Here is a 9,681-nt window from a genome sequence, read left to right on the forward strand (position 1 = left end):
ATGTTATAGCAAATTTAAAAGACACAACTTACCGTCTAGAAAGACTGATGTGGCTGTGACTGGAGGCACATGGTGGACGCCATGCGGAGGGCCAAGGACAAGGGTGGGAGCTGCTGCTGCTGGGGGAGAGGAAAGAGCTCCTGGAGAGGGTGGTGTGAGAAAGCAGCTGCCTCTGGGCAGGGCTCCAGCAAGGGAGCCAGGGCAGTGACTAGGGGGTCCCAGGCAAGGTCCAGGCCTGGGAGTCCTGACAACAGCCTCAGAGCATTTGTGAAATCCTGCAAAGGCCGGGCAAAGACACCTGGGTTTCTAGTACTGGTGACTATTACTAAAGGCCTCGCCCAGAGTGCTAGATTCTTCTCCTTTACTTTTCACATTTTATAGAAATATACTTATTTCTGGAGTGCAGTGGCATGACCTTGGCTCACTGCAGCCTCAAACTCCTGGGCTCAAGCGATCCTGTCACCTCAGTCCCCCAAATAACTGGGACAAGGTGCCCCCACGCCTGGCTCATTGTGTGTGTGTGTGTGTGTGTGTGTGTGTGTGTGTGTGTGTGTGTAGGTGGAAACTTGCTTTGTTGTCTAGGCTGGTCTCAAACTCCTGGGTTCAAGCAATCCTCTTGTCTTGTGTATTAGTCTAATCTCACACTGCTGTGAAGAAATACCCAAGACTGGGTAATTTATAAAGAAGGAGCTAAAAAGTAAAGAGGTTTCATTGACTCACAGTTCTGCATGGCTGGGGAGGCCTCAGGAAACTTACAATCATGGTGGAAGGCACCTCTTCACAGGGTGGCAGGGAAGAGAATGACAAGTGAAGGGGGCAGCCCCTTATAAAACTGTCAGATCTCGTGAGAAGGTACTCACTGTCATGAGAATAACATGGGGGAACCCTCCTCATGATCAATTACCTCCTACCAGGTCCCTCCCACAACGTGTGGGGATTATGGGAACTACAATTCAAGATGAGATTTGGGTGGGGACGCAGCCAAACCATATCACCTTGGCCTTCCAAAGTGCTGGGATTAAAGGTGTGAGCCACTGTATCCAGCCATAGAAACTTACGATAAGTCATGTTTCTGGTTTGAGAAATAGCTACCATGAACGCTATTATTATTAAAGCTATGTATTATTAGAAAGCAGACATCTCACTGTATCTGTTGATTTTAAATGCATTGATCATCTGTTACAAAGCACGGTAAGCTTGGAAACAAGTAATTTAACAGTGGTAGATGATGCAGGTTGTAGTGGGCCACTTATGCATGACTCTTGGATGGCAGGCTCCCTAGATTGGGCTGAGGAGACCTGAGGTCTCAACTCTGCCAGCGACTTGCTGTGTGCACTTGGTCAGGTGACTCATGGCACCTGGATGGAGGGGGTGGCAAGTGGTGTGGTGATCACAGGGAGGTGGTATGTGATTGAGGGAGAGGGCCGGCTGGCATGACTGGAAGACAAGACAGTTTCTTTCATACCGAGAAGTATGGACACTTACCAGGAGGCTTACCTAAAGTAGGAGAAGACCTTCCACCCCGCTCAGGAGTGGGGAGTCTTTCATCTTTTTGGGGGGCATTTCTATCCTCCCAGCCCCTCCAGCTGTTCTGGAAGCCCCAGCTTTGTGCTTCCAGCTACCATCGAGAATCCATCCCACACTAGGATAAGCAAAGACTGATCCTGGAGCCTCTCCCCGCTGTCGCCAGCTAGCCCACTCCAGCATTTCCCCTCCCTGCAGGCCCGTTCTGTGTACAACAGGAGATTATATGCACAGAAACAGGAGGCACACGGCCGATGTTGGAAGGGGTGCTGTGTTACTGAGGTGCAGTACACAAAAGCAGGGGGCACTCAGCAGATGTTGGAAAGGGTGCTGTGTTACTTAGGTGCAGCACAGTACCGTGGGAAGGGCAGACACCAGGGTGAATCCTGGCTCTGTGATTTGGGCAGCTTATGTCATCACCCTGAGCCTCAGGTTTTTCATCTGTAAATGAGGATGAGAATACCTCCCTCACAGAGTATATGTGACATGATTAGAAAATGCCTAGCCAAAAAATAATAAAAAATTAAAAAAATAGAAAATACCTAGCCAGTAATAAGCACTCAAAAAATATATATATACACACATTCTCATCTGCCTTTTTAAAGTCTTACTTTCCTTGTTTGTAGGATAAGGGACTTGGACAGGATGGTTCTGTTCTCTCCAGCTCTGAAATACTGGCTTCCCGGCATCATCTAATTTCAGGCAGAAAAGCCAGTTTTCTCAGTGTGTCGAAGATCACCATTTCAAAGGCCATTTTGTCTAAGTTTAACTGGTTGTGTTTTTCTGGTTAACTCAAGTGACATCTGTTCCCGAGCTGTTCCTGACGGCAGTGAAGCTCAGCCATGATGACACAGGAGCCAGGTATTTACACCTGGCCAGAGAAGACATGAATAATCTGTTCAGGTACATGGTGCATTGTAAGAACATGGTCTTGAATGTTTTATTTAAATCAGGGATGTCCAATCTTTTGGCTTCCCTGTGCCACAATGGAAGAACAACTGTCTTAGGCCACACATAAAATACACCAACACTAAGGACAGTTGATGAGTTAAAATTATAAATAAAGGACCTCAATGTTTTAAGAAAGTGTAGGGATTGCGTTGGGCTGCATTCCAGGTCGTCCTGAGCATGCGGACTGCAGGCTGTGGGTTAGACAAGCTTGATGTAAAGCACTGACTGTACATTACGTGGTTTAAAATACCTCACTAGTATTTTTATTGACAGAGCATCTTGAAAAATAAGGAAAAGCTTACACGGACTTACAATCTCATCAAAATACAATTTTATAGTCTGAATCAATGATTTACATTAGAGTTGGGAAACCCTGTGTCAGAGGATTGTGGTGTCAGAATGATGATTTCTAGTAGCCTGAGGTGATGATGCATCTGGGAACTGTGTCCACAGCACTAAGATGAACGTTTTGCATTCTAGTCATTCTCCTTCCCCAGCGTTCTGTTCCATTCCCCTTCCCTGGCGTTCTGTTCCTTGTTCCTCCCCTTCCCTAGCATGCCGTTCCTTCTTCCCTAGCGTGCAGTTCCGCACCACTCCCATGGACAGTACTGGTGTTCCTCACATTCTTGAGCATACCGTCCTTTGTGGGTCTCGGAAATATCCATGCAGAGACACTTTCTTCAAAATGATGAACCGAGACGGGTGGATCACGAGGTCAGAAGATCGAGACCATCCTGGCTAACACGGTGAAACCCCGTCTCTACTAAAAAATACAAAAAATTAGCCGGGCGAGATGGCGGGCGCCTGTAGTCCCAGCTACTCGGGAGGCTGAGGCAGGAGAATGGCGTAAACTCGGGAGGCGGAGCCTGCAGAACTGCGAGCCAAATAAACGTCTTTGCCTTGTAAATTACCCAGTCCTAGGCATTTATTCATAGCAATGTAAACAGAGTAAGATAACATGTTTGAGAGAAAATGTCAGTGACCAAAGACAGTTAAGATGTCCTAATAAGAACTAATATTTATTGAGCAAACATTTATTGAGCTAATATTTATTGTACCTACTAAGTTAATCCTAAGCACTTGACATTGATCCTCATGACAATTCTAATTGGGAAATACTATTGTTACCCCTGTTTTACAGATAAAGAAACTGAGGCATAGAGGAGTGAAGTAACTTATGCAAGGTTATCCAGTTAGTAAGAGGTAGAGCTGAAATTAGGATTAGTTGGAAGAAGTAGGAAAGGACCAAAATGTGCAGTGGTTCACAGACCAGGTTAAAAGATTTTTATGATAAAAGAAATAAGAAGTCACTGAAGTGTGCATTTTATTTCAAAATGGTTACTCCATTTGCATTTCAAAAAGGTCACTCCAGCCATAGCATGGATAACTAGTTGAAAGGTTGGGGAGAGTGCATACTGAGAAACCAGTTAGGAGATGACTGCTGTTGTCTGGGCAAGAACTGACGGAAGCAGGGCTAGAGAGTTGGCCCTGGGTTGGACATGGTGGCTTACACCTGTAATCCCAGCACTTTGGGAGGCCTAGGCAGGCGGATCACTTGAGGTCAGGAGTTCGAGACCAGCCTGGTCAACATGGTAAAACCCCATCTCTACTAAAAATACAAAAATTACCTGGGCATGGTGGCACACACCTGTTGTCCCAGCTACTCGGGAGGCTGAGGCATGAGAATCGCTTGAACCTGGAAAGCAGAGGTTGCAGTGAACTGAGATCACACCACTGCACACTCCAGCCTGGGTGACAGAGTAAGACTCTGTCTCCAAAAAAAAAAAAAGGGGTCGGCCCTGGAGAAGGGCAGAGTGGTTGTGTCTGAGATAAAGTGGATGAGGAGAGACGAGGGCATGAGGAAGAGGATGAGGGCATGATAGGGAGCAAGTCCTGAGGATGATCCTTGGGCTTCTGGCTGGTGTCACTGTGTGAACAGTGGGCAGTGGTGTCATTTTCTCATGCAGAGAACACAGGAAGGAAGAGGAGCACACCTGGGTGTAAGGAGGAACATCATGAATTGGAGGTATTTTGAGACATTTCCACTGGCGATGTCAGAAACCAATTGCATTTGTGGAGCTAGAGCTCATGGGTCTGTACTAGAGATTCAAACTGGGGAGTCATCTACGATGAGTAGTACAGTAATTAGAGACAGGGAAGCTGAAGAGATTGCTTAAGGAAAGTGAGGAGTGAGGAGAAGATTGCCCAATATCTGGGAGAAAGCCCTAGCTTTCCTTGGCCTTGATTCAGTCTTTCACCTCTTTTTTCTATCTTACTGATCCCCACCCCCCACTCCGGGAGATCCAAGTGGAAGTCACAAGGATAAACATGAAGAAAATAATATAATGGATTGAGGCTGGGCATGGTGGCTCATGCTTGTAATCCCAGCACTTTGGGAGGCCAAAGTGGGCGGATTACCTGAGGTCAGGAGTTCAAGACCAGCGTGGCCAACATGGTGAAATCCCATCTCTACTAAAAATATAAAAATTAGCCAGGTGTGGTGGCACATGTCTATAATTCCAGCTACTCAGAAGGCTGAGGCAGGAGAATGGCTTGAACCTGGGAGGTGGAGGTTGCAGCGATCTGAGATCGCGCCATTGCACTCCAGCCTAGGTGACAAGAGTGAAACTCTGTCTCAATAAATAAATAAATAAATAAATAAATAAATAAAATATAATGGACTGAGTTAACCCTTGGGACACCTTCACTTCTTTTTCTTTTTTTTTACTTTAAAAATTTTTTTATTGACAAAAGTTACACATATTTATGGTATACACTTTTTTTCTATAGGTTTTTGGGGAACAGGTTGTGTTTGGTTACATGGATAAGTTCTTCAGTGGTGGTTTCCGAGATTTTGGTGCACCCATCACCTGAGCAGTATATACTGTACACAGTGTGTAGTCTTTTATCACTCACCCGCTTCCCACCCTTTCCCTCGAAGTCCCCAAAGTCCATTGTATTATTCTCATGCCTTTGCAGCCTCACAGCTTAGCTCTCCACCTTTCTCTTTTCATCAAGTTTGAAGCATTCCTTGTAAAAGGAAATCATTATCTTAGAAGTAGTATTATGCTGGCTGGGCATGGCTGTGATCCCAGCAGTTTGGGAGGCCAAGGCAGGTGGATCACTTGAGCCCAGGCCAGCCTTGGAAATGAGAGAGAGAGAGAGAGAGAGAGAAAGGGGGGGGGGGAGGGAGAGGGGAGAGAGGGAGGGAGAGAGAGGGGAGAGAGGGGAGAGAGGGGAGAGGGGAGAGAGGGGAGAGGGGAGAGAGAAAGAAGAAAGAAAGAAAGAAAGAAAAGAAAGAAAGAGGGAGGGAAGGAAGGAAGGAAGGAAATTCTATTATGCCTTAATCTTGTGAGCATCTTCTTAATTCTACTCAAAAAACATTCTTCCTATAAAATGACAAATGTAAACCAAAAATAAAATTCTGAGCCCCCCCCTCCCACCCGCCACCGCCTGCCGCTACAGTCATCTGTATGACTTCCTCCTTAGCCAGGGCACTTTAAAATCTAACCTGAAAGACTGGTTCAGGCCATGATGCGAAGTGGGATCAGACATGCCTCATTACACCTCTCCAGTATTAACTTCAACACAGACCTTAAGTCTGAAAAGAAACATTTGGAGGGAGGGGGTAGAATCAAGGGAACAAAAAAGAAGAGAAACATTGACTCTCTATTCTCTACCTGGCAGTTTCATCCGCATGATTAAACTTTGGTCTTCATAACTTCTTATCGCAAGACAGACATTTCTATCCATTGATAACTCTTCCACCCAATTACCAATTAGAAAAACTTTAAATCTACCTATAACTTGGAAGCCCCCTGCCTCGCTTCACATTGTCTTGCCTTTCTGGATTGGACCAATGTATATCCTAAATGTATTTGAAGTCTCATGTCTCCCTAAAATGTACAAAACCAAGCTATGCCCTGACACCTTGGGCACATATTCTCAGGACCTCCTGAGGGCTGTGTCACAGGTCATGGTCACTCATACTTGGCTCAGAATTAATCTCTTCAAATATTTTACAGAGTTTGACTCTTTTCGTTGACACAACTTAGATTAAGCACACTCAGATAATAACCTGCCAGACAGTGCTCCCAAAGGCTTGGAAGAAATACTTCAGTTTCTAAAGGAGGTTGTCTTATAGACATGGGATAACTCGAGCACTCAGAGAAGTTGACTTCTTATTGTTTTTAAAGTCATGATTACCAGAGTTATTTCATCATAGCCTGCTAGGGATTGAACAAGGAAAGGCAACTACCAAGGACAAATACACATCTAGTTTTTGTAACATATTTTCTAAAAATATGAAGAAAAGAATGAATTTACTAGAAATTAAAATAGTTTATTAAGGTGGTAAAACAACAGAAGATTATTTACTCTCTTAATTTTTCAAAATTTTAATAATGTAAGATCATATTTTATTTAAATATTTTAACATGTTAGATACTTACATATGTTTTATTTCTTTTCATTATTTAAATATACTATTTTTATTTTATTTATTTATTTATTTACATATAGAGACAGGGTCTCAATATGTTACCCAGGCTGGTCTTGAACTCCTGGATTCAAGAGATCTTCCCACCTTAGCCTCCCAAAATGCTGGGATTACAAGCATAAACCACAGAACCCAGCCTAAATATATTATTATTATTATTTTGAGATAGAGTCTTGCTCTGTCACCCAGGTTAGCATGCAGTGGCATGAACTGTATAGTGGCTCACTGTAGCCTTGATCTCCTGGGCTCAACTGATCCTCCTGCCTCAGCCTCCCAAGTAGCTGGGACCACAGGCACATGCCACCATGCTCACCTAATTTTTTTTTTTTTTTTTTTTTGTAGAGACAGAGTCTCACCATGTTTCCCAGGCCGCTTTCAAACTCCTGGGCTCAAGTGATCTTCCCACCTTGGCCTCCCAAAGTGCTGGGACTACAGGTGTGAGCCACTGCACTCAGCTTAAATATATTATTTTTAAATGCAATAAAGATTGTACCTTATGGAGGACTGATAATTTTTCATACCTTGATGTGGATGAAGGTTGTCTGGGTATATACATGTAAAATACACACACATACACACACACACACACACAAAGGTTTTTGTTCATGGTTCCTGGCTCATAACTCCGATGGCTCTTGTTATAATGTTGGGGCACTTTAAACCTCAGAATCAGGCCTCATAAAAACTGTGTTTGAAGTCAGACTCCGCCACTTACTGGCTATATCATCTTGGTTAAGTCAGTACACCTCTCTTCTAATTTCCTGAACTGATCTCCTCATCTGTAAAATGGAATATGGTCCCGCCTACTTCATGAGGTTTTTGTGAGGATCAACTGAATTAATCCATTAACATAACAGAAACAATGACTCACTATGTTTCTAAGAGCTATTTAGCCCTGCATGAGTTAGCTATTGTTTTTCTGGGCTGCCAGAGTTCAACAGATGCTGCTTTGAATGTGCTTTGAACAAATTCTAGCTCAAAAGGAATCTTGCAGAATTTGAGATACGATTGTGATTGTTACCATTATCCACTCAGACACCCAATCACTCCTTTACCCCCGAAACTTAATCAAGCTCTGTTGATTCATACCCCTAAATAATTCTCTCCTCTCCAGTGCCTCAATTTTTGCTTAGATCACTGCAAGAGCTACCAACATTTTTTTCCTTTCTTCAGCAACTTTCATCCTTGATGTGGAAGGAAATCAGGATATTTTACCTCAAAATGCATTTCTTTGATGTATTTTGAGAGGACTGCCAGAGGCCCAGCAAACAGAACTGGCCCTGCAAAACTGTCTTTCGTGGGGGAAGTTTACATCTGTAGAGAATCTACATTCATGCAGCCAGATTCCCTTGTCAGATCTAGGAAAGATTAACGAAGAGTCTGACACCTTTAAAGGTGAGAGAATTTGTCAAAGTTAAGAAGAATTTGTCATCTATTCTGTCTGCTACCCAAGAGGTTTCATCTATATAACAAGACCACCTTTGCTAGGCAGGCCTCCTGTTCTGTCTCTCTCATAACCTGTCTTGCCACTAAAGCCTGGTTTACCGCCATAGCCTGTTTTTGGCTGTGCTCTGAATCCATATTCTTTCTGCAACCTCGAGGAGGGGGGCTTTCATTCTGAAGGCCCCTGTGTCATGAAAAACTATGATCAAATAAATGTGTATGCCTTTTCTCCTATTAATCGGCCTCTTGTTAAATATTTTCAGCAAACCTTCAGAGAGTGAAGGGGACGCTTTCCCTTGTCTTCAACAATGTCCTTCAAAATGGCGCCAGATCCATATGCATTACTCTCCAGCCTAAGCCCCATTAAGTTTGATCAATAACCATTATTTTGTTTTCAACTCAATATCTTACCCTCAAGTCCTGCTATTTCCCACCCACTTACCTCATCTTTGCCAGTACCCTTCTTGTACTGGCATGACTTCAGTCCAGGTCCTTCCATGTTTCCTTTTCTTTCTTGAGGTTGATCTTTTCATGATTCTTTAACAAATGAGTTGCTATTAAGCCTTCATGACACTGATAAAAAATCTTCTCTTCTACAAAGCCTTTCTCAGCAATTCCAGGCAAAGTTAGTCATTTCCTCCTTTGTTTCCATTTCACTTGGTATATACCTTGTCTTTTCACATAACAGGTTGTGCTGAAATTATGTGTTTATGGGCCTCACTCAATGACAGGGACTGAGCACATTCCCTTGTTTGCCGAGAGCCACCCCCACATGCCTAGCACATCAAAGATGTTTAATAACTATGTAATGAGTGAATAATAAATAAATGGGTTAGTATAACATCTCAGATGATATCTACATTGTGTCGATGCAAACAGTCAAACTCTGTAAAATATTTGAAGAGATTTATTCTGAGATTTATTATGAGTGACTAATGGTCCATGACACAGCCTCAAAAGATCCTGCAAACATGTGCTCAAGGTGGTTGGGCCACAGCTTTGTTTTATATGTTTTAGGGAGATATGAGATATCAATTAATACATGTAAGATGTACATTGGTTCAGTTCAGAAAGGTGGAACAACTGGAAATGGGGGCTTCCACATCACAGGCAGATTCAAAGATTTTCTGATTGGCAGTTGGTTGAAAGCATTATTATCAATAGAAAGAAATGTCTGGATGATGATAAGGGTTGTGGAGACCAAGGTTTTATCATGCAGATAAAGCCTCCAGGTAGCAGGTTTCAGAGAGAATAGATTGTGAATA

General features: G+C 43.4%; 1 long non-coding RNA gene across 1 annotated transcript; it reads right to left on the reverse strand.

Annotated features, from left to right (window-relative positions):
- Window positions 1–2,712: 2,712 nt before the first annotated feature.
- LOC117085332 lies at window positions 2,713–9,086 on the reverse strand. The gene is made up of 2 exons (XR_004437918.1): window positions 8,859–9,086; window positions 2,713–3,238 (listed from the first exon to the last, which is right to left on the reverse strand). It is a non-coding gene; the product is annotated as an uncharacterized LOC117085332 (long non-coding RNA).
- Between the last annotated feature and the right edge of the window lie 595 nt (window positions 9,087–9,681).

This window comes from Trachypithecus francoisi, unplaced genomic scaffold (genome assembly GCF_009764315.1).
Source record: "Trachypithecus francoisi isolate TF-2019V2 unplaced genomic scaffold, Tfra_2.0 Lachesis_group1, whole genome shotgun sequence".
Taxonomy (NCBI): domain Eukaryota; kingdom Metazoa; phylum Chordata; class Mammalia; order Primates; family Cercopithecidae; genus Trachypithecus; species Trachypithecus francoisi.